The sequence below is a fragment of the Plecotus auritus genome (genome assembly GCF_963455305.1).
Source record: "Plecotus auritus genome assembly, chromosome: 6".
Lineage (NCBI taxonomy): Eukaryota > Metazoa > Chordata > Mammalia > Chiroptera > Vespertilionidae > Plecotus > Plecotus auritus.
In genome coordinates this window covers 69,869,742-69,884,574 of record NC_137773.1, presented here as the reverse complement: position 1 = coordinate 69,884,574, position 14,833 = coordinate 69,869,742, and positions in this window count along the sequence as shown.

The window sequence follows — 14,833 nt, the reverse complement described above, 5'->3', positions numbered from 1 at the left end:
TTTTCAATAATTTTATAGAAAAGGCCAATAAATTTAGCAAGACCATTGAGGATATGAAAAAGGACCAACTAGAAATTAAGCATACACTGACTGAAATAAAAAATATTATACAGAGATCTAACAGCAGACTAGAGGATCACAAGAATCAAGTCAAAGATTTGAAATACAAAGAAGCAAAAAACACTCAACCAGAAAAGCAAAAAGAAAAAAGAATCCAAAAATATGAAGATAGTGTAAGGAGCCTCTGGGACAACTTCAAGTGTACCAACATCAGAATTATGGTGGTGCCAGAAGAAGAGAGAGAGCAAGATACTGAAAACCTATTTGAAGATATAATGACCAAAAACTTCTCCCACCTGGTGAAGGAAATAGACTTACAAGTCCAGGAAGTGCACAGAACCCCAAACAAAAGGAATCCAAAGAGGACCACACCAAGACACATCATAATTAAAATGCCAAGAGCTAAAAACAAAGAGAGAATATGAAAAGCAGCAAGAGAAAAACAGTTACCTACAAAGGAGCATCCATACGATTGTCAGTGGATTTCTCAACAGAAACTATGCAGGCCAGATGGGAGTGGCAAGAAATATTCAAAGTGATGAATAGCAAGAACCTACAACCAAGATTACTCTACCCAGCAAAGCTATCATTCAGAATTGAAGGGCAGATAAAGAGTATACAGATAAGAAAAAGCTAAAGGAGTTCATCACCACCAAACCAGTATTATATGAAATGCTGAAAGGTATTCTTTAAGAAGAGGAAGAAGAAGAAAAAGGTAAAGATAAAAATTATGAACAACAAATACATATCTATCAACAAGTGAATCTAAAAATCAAGTGAATAAAAAAATCTGATGAACAGAACAAACTGGTGAATAAAATAGAATTAGAGGCATAGAAAGGGAGTGGACTGACAATTCTAGGGGGGAAAGGGGTGTGGGGGGTGCGGGAAGAGACTGGACAAAAATTGTACACCTATGGATGAGGACAGTATGGTGGCGTAAGGGCAGAGGGTGGGGTGGGAACCCGGTGGAGGGGAGCTATGGGGGAAAAAAGAGGAACAATTGTAATAATCTGAACAATAAAGATTTTATTTTTTTTATTTTTTATTTTTTATTTATTTATTTTTTTTAAGATTTATTTTAAAATAAATAAAGTATAAAATGTTTGCACCTGGCGATAAAGCAAGTCATGTTCCTGGGCTAAAGAAACTGCAAGGAGGCTAGTCACTAGGAAGAGGAAGCCAGGTGTTGCTATGTGACATCATTACCCAGCGCCCACAGCCACTGTTTCTGGGCCGGGCTGGGCTGTGGACCGCATTTTGTGCCATGGGGTCTTGGCAGCATCGGCTGGGATTTGGTGTGCTGTCACTCCAGGGTAGTGGTGGGGCCTGTGTCCCACTTGGGGGAAGCTGAGTGTTGCTTAATGTGTGCCAGGTCCATGGTGCCATTTCCCTGTAAATGGCCAGTGTGCATCACAGCAGCTGCTGCGTTGAGCATCTGCCTCCTGGTGGTCAGTGTGTGTCATAGTGACCAGTCGGACAGATGGACACTTAGCATATTAGCCTTTTATATATAGAGATTATCCTATATAATAAAAGGCCAGCCACCATAAGCGTAATGAATGGAACAACCAGAGACCAGAACCAGCACGGCCCCTCGTAGGGCTGGCCCCACCCCTCAGCAAGCAGTTAAGGGTGATCAGGTAGGCAGGCAAGTGGTTAGGGGTGATCAGGTAGGCAGGTGAGCAGTTAAAGGCAATCAGGTGGCAGATCGCCTCTCTCAGGGCTGGCCGCACACCCCAGCAAAGAAAGAGGGAGGCCCAGGCCACCAGGGGCGACTCTGTGGCAGGTGTGCATCTGGCCAGCAATCACCCCACAGAGGGAGGCCCAGGCTGGCCAAGCCATTGCACCCCACACCTGTTGCCTGCAGAGGGAGGCCACCGGTGGCAGGGGAGAGGGGGCAGTGCTGCAGAGATGGCAAGCAGTGGCAGTGGCAGGTGTGGGACCAGCTGCCTGCAGCCAGGGGAAGGAAAGCCCAATAGGCCCTGATCTCAGACCAGGCCTAGGGATCTCACCCAAGGGGTCCTGGATTGTGAGAGGGTGCAGGACGGGGTGAGCCCCCCCCCCCCGCTCCCCCTCCCCAAGAGCACAAATTTTCGTGCACTGGGCTTCTAGTCCTATCTAATAAAAGTGTAGTATGCAAATTGACCATACCTCCATGACATCCACAAGCCACGCCCACCAGCCAATCAGGAGTGAGTATGCAAATTAACCCAACCAAGATGGTTGCAGCCATAGAGTGAGCAGGAGGCTTGGGTTTCCCTGGCAATGGAGGAAGTCAAGCTTTCTGCCTGTTCTGGCCAGCCCTTGACTCCACTCAAGGCTACAAAGTTTCAATTATAGAAGATAAATAAATCCCAACAAAAATGGCTGCAGCCACATAGCAAGCAGGAGGCTTGGCTCTGCTCAAGGCTACAAAGTTTCAATTATAGAAGATAAACAAATCCCAGACACCAGGGCCTCTGCTTGGGTCGCCAGGGGGCGTGGCCGGCTTGCAAACCACCACAAACCCCTTGCCCAGGCCACCCCATGCCCCAAGGGAACTCCCATCCTGATCTGGGACACCCTTCAGGGCAAACCAGCTCGCCCCCACCTGTGCACCAGGCCTCTATCCTATCTAATAAAAGAGTAATATGCAAATTGACCATCACTCTAACACACAAGATGGCTGCCCCCATGTGGACACAAGATCGCCACCACAAGATGGCCAGCAGGGGATGGCAGTTGGGAGGAACCAGGCCTGCAAGGGAAGGCAGTTGTGGGCAATCAAGCCTGCAGGGGAGGGCAGTTAGGGGCAAACAGGCTGGCAGGGGAGCAGTTAGGCATCAATCAGGCTGGCAGGGAAGTGGTTAGGGGGTGATCAGGCTGGCAGGCAGAAGTGGTTAGGAGCAATCAGGAAGGCAGGCAGGCGAGCAGTTGGATTGTGAGAGGGATGTCCGACTGCCCGTTTAGGCCCAATCCTACTGGGATCGGGCCTAAATGGGCAGTTGGACATCCCTCGAGGGGTCCCAGATTGGAGAGGGTGCAGGCTGGGCTGAGAGACACACCCCCTGTGAACAAATTTCGTGCACCAGGCCTCTGGTTAATAATAATTACTTAATTAACAATTCATTAATATTAGTGCATGAATCTATTCTTTAGTTAACAAACAAAGCCTAGTTTAAACATTTCATTATTTTCCTTTAACTATGGCAGACATTTCACCAACATCATTTTCCCTCAAAACTTCACCTATTAAAGTGCTTACTATTTTATCTTTCCTTATTCTGTTATTATTTGCAGATATTCAAAAGAAACTCCTTCTGTAAAGATGATCACATTTCTAATTGTGTGCACTTATCTCTTCTGAGTTTGAGTTTCCCCAACTAGTCTAATTGATGAAAACTGTGATAGAACTTGAGCACTATAGATTCATACTTAAGAAACCAGGTTGTATCAATACTAGAATGTAAACATTAATCTTATTGCAGCCAAACCACATTAGCCTTGACTGTTCATGGGCCTCAAAAAAAAAAAAATTCAATGGATTTTTGTAAGAATGAAATATTAAAATTCATAAGTTTATACTGCCCCCAGAAGCAGACCATTTCAGTTTTTTAATTCAAAAGCTTCTTCTGTTTATTAAGAAAATATCAGAGGGAAAGCAGGGGTGGGAAGAGATTAACCGAAAAACCTATATGCAGATACATGCATAACCCATGGACACAGACAATAATGTGGTGAAGGCCTGGGGTGGGGAGGGGGGAGGGTTGGGCTAGCAGAGATCAGTGGGGGGCAGGGGGTTGGGTACATTTGTATTACTTTCAACAATCAAGATGAATTTTAAAAAATAAATATCAGTATTAAACTAAAACTGGAAAAAAAGTACATAACAGAAAATATGAGATTATGTCACCAATATCCACTGTCAGAGTATCAGTAGCTCAGCTAGTTATATTAATTTTTAGTCAGGACAGAACCACTCCCAATTACCACAACCGTCAACTTTACTTAAGTGACTAAATGTCTCAGAATCAAGCCTTTCTTCTTGTTTCCTAACTTTATTCCTGATCACATTATGCTCTGACCCATTCTACTATAATATTGCTATCTGTACCCATCTTATAGAAAAAGCCATTGGTATGAGGTATGACTGAGGGTAAGTTTCAGAAACAAAGCAAAACACTGCAAGATAGCTTATCCTCTAATTTGCTATAGAATGGGAAATACCCACCATTGCAGAATCATTTCTTTGTTTAATGACCCCTCAGCAATTTCAGCAAATTAAACAGAGTCACACAGAAACAGATCACATCCATTTTCCTTCCAGGAGAGATCCTGAACTCTCTTAAGAGATCAGACACATTGAGAACTCAAAGGAACTAATCCTGACGGGAACATCAAGGATGCCAAGAAAGAAGTGAGAGCTGCTGCAGACAAAATGGTTAAGGTTTTAGGGCAGAGTCTCCCTGCAATGATAAATGAGGTCTTCTGCTCCTTAAATTCTCCCTACAATTTATCTATTCACTCTTCAATCTCTATGCCTGAACTGCTTGCCCTCAACTGTAATTGCTTCTATTGCTCCTTTATGAGTCATAGTAGATTCAGCTAAGTCCACCTTGGAAAATTCTACTGGAAAGAGAACACCTGATAATGTGATATCTCAGTGAATTACTATTTCTCTTCCCAGCATTCCTATCCATATTTGGATGCTGTGGTCATGGCAAAGCCATTTTTCTTTTATTAAGAACATAGTAAAATCTTTCATGTAATACAATTATTCTATGGTTAAATCATTCCTTTCTTAGAAAAATGTCTGCTTAGAAAATGATATATTTGATATATGACTTTGGAAAATTTAGGGGCTGTGAGAGATGATTAGCAGGCTTTTCCCTAGCTCATCATAAAAGTGAAGGGGGGAAAAAACAATAAAAAAAATGTGCGTGGATGAGGAATTTAACATCCCAGTGGAAATTCTGTAATGCTCAAGACATACTGAACGATGTTTAACAGGCCGCTACCTACCGCTGCAAAGAAAAAGAAAAGGGTGGGAGGAAGCAAGCATGCACTTGATCTGTGATTCAATGCTTAAACGTTCTGCAAAAGGCTTCCTTCATTCCTTTCACCTACAGTAGTTGAGCTATGAGGCACAGCCACCTTTATATTCTGCTCTCCCTGTTTAAGTACCCTAGCTGATGACCACACCGCAAACTGGGTTCTCAGCCTAGGAACCTAAAAGGAATCTAGTAGATTCTGAATTTCACTGATCTTTTTTCATAGCTGGGGTAGAAATGCTCCACTGCACTTCAATATATTTTTCTTTATTTACGTGATTTTAGGAAGCACCTCGGCTCACCTTTGAATATGATTTATGTATTGTGGTTACTCCGAGAGCAGAACTCTTTCACTCCTTCCAAGCATGCTACACTCTTATCAAGTTTTAGCAGAACTTCTTTCCAACAAAAAACTCATCAGATTTCCAACCACAATGCCCAAATAGTGGTCAGTTTGTGTTATAGAATAAGGGAGCAAGGGAAGAGTCTCTATGGTGTGAGGTTACATTAGATCCAAAGGTTTGGCACTGGTGAGCAGGGAAGACAGCCCTCCTTAAGTCTACAGAACCCCAAAGTAATGACATTCACATGTGCACATGTGTGAACATGGTGAGAGGCAGGTGTGAAGCATTTTTACCACTTCCTGTTTTACTTGATAAGCATTACATTTATTATTGGAGGCTGCCCAACATCATTAAAAATACTATATCCTTACAAATTGGGTTTTCTCCACATTATGAGTTTCATCTTGCCAAGGTAAAAACAGAAAACTCATGCCCTCGAACCCCTTTGCAATGCAGTATCTAAGTCCTCCTACCAGTCAGACTTACTCAGGTGATACTTGAATTCAAGAGTGAGACAAGTAAGAAGATACTGATCTTGCAACAAGTGCTTTTGGAGAAACCCAGTTCTTCAGGGTCTACAAGTGCACAATTTGTCCTTGGATTTCCATGGGGATAGCCGTAGTGTTTTTATTTCAGAAGCCTTTATATTGAGGTGGAGTTTGATGTTATTTGTATTTTTTAAATTTGGCTCTCTGGTTGCTTGGCAATAACTTCTAATAGGATTTTTTTTTTCTGATAAGATTATTCAGAATGGGTTCTGTTGTTTGGAACAAAGGATATTAACCAATCCGTCATCCCCCAGGCTTTTTTATTCCCCCTTAGCTGAACATTATTTTGTTTTGGTTTAGTATGTAAGCGTTTCCATATTTGTTTCTTCATGATATGATTTTCAGTACCCATATTTATGGCGACAAGAGGAGAAATCACCATCTTCCTCTTTTAATAGAACTGACACAGTTGTGATAAGAGCTGTACAAAGTGAGCTAACAGACATAATTATTTCTCTCTGCAGATTATAACATGAAACATAATGATGTCAATTAAACAACCATTGCTAGGTATATGACTGCTATAAATTAATTTGTAAATAGGCACATGTTACCAAGATATCTAGGGGAATATAACCAGGGGTGGTATGGTGTTTTAAAATGGTCCCCAATAATCCCTACCTCCTTATAGTCATACCCTTCTATACTTCCCTCAATTTGTGTGTGAGCTGGACCTAATGACTTGCTTCTAAGAAACAAAATACAACAAAAGTGGTGAACTGTCACTTTTTGGATTAGATTATGAAAGGCTGTGACTTCTGTCTTACTTGCACTCTCTGTCTCTTCTTGCTTGCTTGCATTGATGAAGGAAACTGTCATGATGTGAGCTGCCCTGGGGAGAGGCTCACTTAGCAAGAAACTGAGAGTTCCAAGCAGCTGTCTCTTCCTGATAACAGCCTAAGAAACTGAGGCCCTCTGTCCAAGCCACTCTAGGAACTGAGTCCTGCCAGGAACCACCTGACCAAGCTGGGAGGTGGATCCTCTCCCAGTGAGCATTGAGATGACTGTGCGCCTACCACAGCCTTTATTTAGCTCGTGAGAGACCCTCGCCACAGGAGCCCAGCTAAGTGACACCCAGATTCCTGATGCACAGAAACTATAAGCTAATTAATGTTGTTTTAAAGCACTAACTTTTGGTATAAATTGTTATATAGTAATAAATAACTAAAACAAAATGAGAGAATTATCTTCTTAAAAATATAAATTGTTTGAATGAAGGTCTTCAAAAGCATACTTAGAGAAAAAATAAAAGCGTTTCTTTGACTTTTTAAAAATTAATTAGTACAGTCAAGTTCAGGGATTTAAATACTAACATGATGTGTTATGAAGGAAATGGCAGAAAAGACTTGTGGAAAGAAGGGGTTCCTGTGGTGAGGTACCTCTCATTGAGAGAAACTTTGAGGAAAGAGTAGAAATGTTTAAAGGTGATCTAGAGGAGAAGGATTTTAATGGACAGTGTGAAAAGTAAACTTCTTTTCCTTTCCATGAAACATTCAGTAAAGTCTATGTTATTCCTTAAAACATTTGGAGTTAAAGTTTGAGTTGAGGAGAAAGTGAGATATAAGACCTGCTTAGAGTCACTCAGAACTAGTGAACTCATGTTAAAATATACTAAGAGCTCCCTTTTCACTAGTGAATGATGATTCCATAAACTTGATTTCTAAGAGGTACAAGTGAGAAAGAATAATTAATCAAGGTCATGCTTTGAAAAATAAAGTACATATATCGGTCATTACAATGAAATCAAGATCATTTTAATGGCCAAATGAGCAAGATACATTAGTTTGTGCTTTCAGAAGGAATTATGAGGAATGGAAGGAATGTTTCGAGGACAACCTGCTGTTATTTTAAAGGCTAGATCATTTATATAACTCATCCAGTTATTTTAATAAATGACAATTACTTCACCTGGAAATGAGGCAGTCTCAATTTTCATGCCAGCAGATCAATGCTCTAAAAAGGTAATAAATCTTGGATTATCTCAGAAAAATAAAATGATAGAAAATACTCTTTGGAAAACACAGAGATAGTAAAGTGAATTATAAATCTTGTGTTCATATATTTATTCACAATAAAATGTTAATGGGTTTGAGGGAATATCTAGTTTATTTCTCACTGTCTTAGATGGGAACATCCAATTAACCCTAATAGTTATCTTTTTAAACCTCACATATCTCCATGAAAGACAACTGCACAAGTCTCTTGATTAGCCCATTTCAGAGCCAAACATATTTGACAAAATTCTCAAACATTTTTTATCATATATCACCTCAGTAATTGACTACCTTATCATGCAAGACCAAAAATTAATTCTATAACTGTTAACTTTGCCAGAAAAACTAGCCTGGGCCTCTTTCCTACTCAGTAATTCTGTAAAGCTCTCCTAGAACTTAAACATTCCCTTTCATTTTCTATTCTTACCTAATTTCTAGTTAATTTCCTTTTCTCAACTTCTCAATTGCCTTTATTTTTTCATCTACGTCTTACTGACTGCTCCTTTTGTTACAATCACTCTTTTAGCTATTAGATATTATGGAGTTGCAGTATAATACTTATATAAGCAGTAAAAATTTCAATATAATCAAATGACTAAATGTCTAGTGAAAGTAACTGTTTTGTGAAGAGAAATGACCAGTGATGACAGTCAAACAAGAGTAGTTGGATCTGAATACATGTCAACCCACAGAATTTGCATGGAACAAATTCCATCAGAAGCATAAAACCTGAGAGAAGGGGCAGAGGTAGTTCCTTAGAGCCATACTGAGTTACTTAATCATTAAAAAAAAAATTCAATCAATCTGAGCTCCAAAAGTCTATCAATTTCCCCTCTGTTGAGGCTCATGCCATTTGGCCATATTCTACTATTTGTTATTCTTCCCACTCAAATTCTAAGTTCCTTTCCTATTAGGGACTTTTTCACCTGACTCACAAAATAAAATTTACCCAGCCATAAAACTTCAGCACCCATGAGCACATCAGCTCTGCTCCTACTCAAGAACCCTCTGTGAGAGCTGTGCCTAGAACATCATCATTGTTGTGTTGCTCTGAAACCAGTTAAATCCTTCTGTCTCACTCCAGCCATATTGAACACTGAGCTCAAACATCATCTCTTCTAGAATGCCTTCCCTAAACCACTAGACTATACCGAGTTCCCACCTCTGAGGTCCCACATCACCATAGCTACATATTCATACAGATGTGTCACACTTCAGTTATGCAGTGTCTAGAACATAGAGCTGACTCAAGAAATGTTTGTTGAAATAAAGCCATAGTTCCTTATCTAACACTGCAGTGTTTCCATTACATATATAGTCAATCTTCATATCTTTCCATCAAATCCACAACTCCCTCCTAGTAATCTTTCCTCATTTCTCTCTCATGTCTTAAGGCACAGTACCCACTCTCTGTTCCCTTCAGTGACACTCTATACGTGGATTGGTGCAGTCATATCTATTCCTCTCAACATTGTTATGTGATCTTATAATACAAAGAAAATAGAAGTAATTTCAATTCCTATATTTCATCCCCCAACTATAAATATCTATATTCAAGCCTATCCTTTACACATCATTAGAATTCCATCTTTTGCTGAAGGTATAAGCCTTTGAAAAGGAGGGTGGGAATGAGGGCAGGGACTATGATTTATTCATATCTGTATGCCTTGGAATAAAATAGTGCTTGGGACATAGTACCAATAAAAATTTTTAAATGTTTCTTTCTCATTAAGATAGAGAAGAAAATAAAGATGAGAAAACAATCCAAGATGATAGTTAACAATATTTATTAGTAATATATGCCAGCCACTGTGCGAAATGGTTTTCTTTTGTAATATGTGGATAGTATTAATTTCCACTCTTAACAACAGAGATACCACAGTTTAGGGACGTTATGTAATTATTAACCAGATTCCAAGCATCAGGGCTGGAATTAAACTCGTACTTCGACAACAGGTACCTTAACCCCTATTTATTTAATGGTTCCAAAGACAACATAGGATGCTACTTTACATGCATTTTATTCAAAGCTTCAAGCAAGAGTAAGAGTGGAAAACACAGGAAACAATGAGACTAGTAGATTTTACTGATTGTAGTGAATCATGTCTGCTGAAGAGACCAAAACAAATTTGAGGAGGTGATTTGAGACAGGATTACAAATGGCCGTGAAGAATAAAATAAACTTTTTTTTGGCAGTGGAGAGGCATTGTAGAATATTAAATTTAAAACTTAAGCAAATATATTTCATGACAATAACATTCAAGGTGTTATGATAAGAATTATGAAAAGAGAGTAGTTGAAAACAAAAAAAAATCTTAAGAAATAGGAGCTATAAGAAAGATATACATCAATCACAAATATCAATAACAGAAGATTGGATTATTATTATGTAAAAAAATCTTATGGGACTATTTTTAAAGGCAATAGAGGGACAGTTTATAAAGGGTGACATTTTATAGACATAACAAGAAAAAAAAATAGATCTGGAACTGGAAGGAAGCTCATTCCAGGCAGAAGAAACAGCCCAAAAAAGTGCTGAGGTGGGAAATCAGGGGTAAGAATTGAAGTTTTATTTAACTAGAGTGCTTCATCTACACAGGACAGTGGTGAAGCTACACTTAGAGAGGTAAGGCCAGGCCTCCACCTCCTTTGCATATGACCTTTATGCATCAGATAATGGGATGTACTCTAGGTTTGTTAGCTGGAAAGTCATAGTATCATAACTGTGATTGAAAACACTAATCTGACAGGGCTGTGTGGTGTGAAATAGAAACAGCTGACTTGATAGAAGGTGTTCATGGATAAAGTAAAATGGATGAACAAGTAACAACTAACTGGATATGTCAGGCAAGGATAGGGGTGGGGAAAGAGTCAAAAGTGACTCCACAGAAGATTAAACTGGAGGAAGGGTACAAACAGAATGATCACAAAGAGAATGGTAATAAAGACAACAAAATAAATTAATGAAGAGATAATGTGAATGCATCACTTAATAAGAATTGGAAATAGATGGGTGGCATAGGAAGAGAAGGGAAAATCTAAAACATATTTCAAAATAATTAATAAGAATATATATTGTAATGAGTATAATAAACATAAATCACAGAATCCATGTCACATCTGTTTTTTAAGATGGAGTAAGAAAATGTACTATAAACTGTAGTAGGAATTTTACTATAAGGAAAAGTTTGTTTTAAAATAAGAGAAAGATAAATTCAAATTTGGGCTTGTTGAGTTGCACAATGCAGCCACAGTTAATCTCAATCAAGCATCCCTGAAGTTATTTTTATACACATACACTTTCTTTTTCAAGATTATACTGTATAAGAAGCCACACAGAGCTCTTCATTTCATATTTTAAGCTTCTGGAAACTCTCTAGACATTTGATACTTCTAAATATGTTGAGTAACCATTAGCTTATGTTTTTAGTCTTGTTGCATACTAGTATAGCAGAAGTAGAGGCATCGAAGTATAGCATTGGCCTAATTTTCTATGTTTAGCTCTTTGCTTATATAGGAACTAGAAATTATAGTCATAGCTGAAATGAATTCTTGGGTCATTCCACAATATCCAATTTGGCCATCGGTATGAAGACTCAACAACAATGAATCTAAAAACATCTTTGACCATATAAAAATTATTTACTTCAAGGAAAATTGTTAGATAACTTTTATCTTACTGTTTCAGAAATATGAGACAACATAGACAGTCATAGAAAGGGCAGACCAATTAAGGTTGTTTAACAAATAAATTAAATGAATCTATCAAATAGCAGGTTATCCTATCTAATAAAAGAGTAATATGCAAATTAACCATCACTCTGCTACATACACAGGCCATGCCCACCAGCCAATCAGGAACAAGTATGCAAATTAACCCAACCAAGATGGCTGCAGCCACGGAGAGAGCAGGAGGGAGGCTTGGGTTTCCCCGGCGATGGAGGAAGCCAAGCTTTCCACACACCCTGGCTGGCCCGGCCTCCGCTTAAGGCTACAAAGTTTCAATTATAGAAGATAAATAAATCTCAACAGAAATGAGAAATGGCTGCCACCATGGAGCGAGCAGAAGTCTTGGCTCCGCTCCAGGCTACAAAGTTTCAATTGTAGAAGATAAATAAATCCCAGGTACCAGGGCCTCTACTTGGGTCGCCAGGGGGCATGGCCGGCCTACAAACCACCACAGGCCCCTCACCCAGGCCGCCCCACCCCCCAAGGGAACCCTCACCCTGATATGGGACACCCTTCAGGGCAAACCAGCTGTCCCCCACCCATGCACCAGGCCTCTATCCTACCAATTAAAAGAGTAATATGCAGATTGACCATCACTCCAACACACAAGATGGCTGCCCCCATATGGTCAAAGATCCTGCCCCCATGTGGACACAAGATGGCCACCACAAGATGGCCAGCAGTGGAGGGCAGTTGGGAAGGACCAGGCCTGCAAGGGAGGGCAGTTGTGGGCGATTAAGCCTGCAGGGGAGGGCAGTTAGCGGTGACCAGGCCGGCAGAGGAGGGAAGTTGGGGGCAAACAGACTGGCAGGAGAGCATTTAGGCATCAATCAGGCTGGCAGGGGAGTGGTTAGGGGGTGATCAGGCTGGCAGGCAGAAGCAGTTAGGGGCAATCAGGAAGGCAAGCAAGAGAGCAGTTGGGAGCCAGCAGTCCTGGATTGTGAGAGGGATGTCTGACTGCCCATTTAGGCCTGATCCTACTGGGATCGGGCTTAAACGGGCAGTTGGACATCCCTCGAGGAGTCCCAGATTGGAGAGGGTGCAGGCTGGGCTGAGGGACACCCCCACCCCCCCGTGCATGAATTTCGTGCATCTGGCCTCTAGTTATAAAAATAATCAGAGAATGATAAAGTTAAATATAAGTGCACAAGAATTAGTAAAGATTTTTTAAAAAATAGGTAAATTCCATTCTTTAAGTCACAATTAAATGACCTCAAAAGTTTAAAGGAATTGTTTAGTCTATGCTTTAAACTACAAAAGAAACCAAACCTAAGCACATAAAGGCTGAGCACATGCTGTCCAACAAAATAACTTGCTCATAGAAATTGAAAAGAACCAATTATCCCAGTGATATTACGACTTTAATGGTAAGAAACATAAAGTAGGTAATAGAAAATGTAGATAAGTAGTCTGTGTTCAGGAGAACAAGGAATAAATAAATTTCCCTTTTGTAGACTTTTCTTCACACTGTAATCAGTTGTCTACCAATCACATTGTATGTCTGAAGACATCTCAATCTAGTCAAGATATTGCCCCTCTAAAAGTTATCTGTGTCCCTCTCCTTAACAAAGATTCTAAAATTAAGATATGTTTCAGAGTTTTAGGAGAAACATGTGTCCAACTCATTATAATCTTAACATTGAAGAATGTCAAGACATTATGTTTTCAATTGGTGAGTTCTTTGTTGTTATTATTAACAATTGAATTAAATACAATTAAATAACAGACATAAAAAGTTTGGCAAATTTTGGTCAAAATTATTTTACTATCAGAATTAATAGTTTTTAACCAATAAAATATTTTGCCTGAATAAAATAAATAAATCCTTATATTAAAATCATTTGTGTGTGTGTCAACATAATCTCTGAACTAAAGAATTTGAAATCTTATTAGGAGAGAGAATTAGCTTAAGATCAGTTTAATAATTCAAACGTTGCAAAAGAAACCAGGAAACTTAAACCGGTTCATTCATTTGAGAAATCTCTCCGGAATCTGCCTCAGGGTTGAAACAGACTCAACTGCAATGGGGTGGAGCACTCTGTCCCCAGACATACCCTTCTCAAGTTACACAGAGCAACTACTGTAGACTTCACCACAAAAAAAGACAGAGCACTCCGAAATGCACTGTGAAGGACAACCTGCTTACATTCCTGCTAGATTAAACAATATGTTTCTGCATCTGACCAGATGAATTTTTTTGATAACATCAAACCCCCAAATCCAAAAACTTTCAGCAGCCAGACGTTTAGTTCAAAATCTTCTCTAATTGTTGCCAACACAGCAGCTGCCAGGAGCTCAAATCTGACCAACAGAGCATTTTCCATTCTCCTACCATAAAGAGGATAAGGAAAGATCTCTGTTCATGACTATCTGATCTGGCCAAAATTGGAGGAAAGTTGGGGGGTGGGGGGTGAGGGGGGTGGGGGAGAAGAACAAGATATTCTGGCTATGTGAGGATAATGAGGAAGTCCCTAAATAGCCCTCTGAGTTCCAAAATGGATTCTCATCTGTTTAGGGTAACAGAAATGCCAGAATATATGCAATTTTATTTTTAGGCTAAGTCTTTGGAAAGAGTTGTATTTCACCAACCTCAATAAGTTCAATGAAAGGATACAGAGTAAATAGCTTATGAACATGCTGTCCTGCTTATTAGAATAAATGAAATGGATGATTTACTTTCCACTCTTCTAAAATGAAGAAAAAATAAATAAAATGTTGAAATCCATCTATGTAAAAAAGAGATTAAATTTAAGCCATGACTATCTAAATAAATGAGATTAGTGTATGCCACTGGGATTTCCTTTTATATTATCTTTTGATTTATTAAAAAAGAAGGTGGGGCAGGGATAATGGTAGTCAGACATGCTTTGGATATTTTCTAGAGTTAAAATCTCTAGCTAGTGAATAGCTACTAAGAATCTGGATTAATAAAAGGCAGCACAATAAAGGTCTAACCCTTGTATGGTTATAATAGCCTCTACATAGTAAGACTTCTTAGAAACAGAAATTCTTCAGCTCTAAAGATAGATTTTTCCAGGACATGGTCATTACTAATGAGCCCCAGAAGAAAGAGAAACTCAACACTGTGGATATAAACCTTATTCAATAGCAGTTTGGCAGATGAG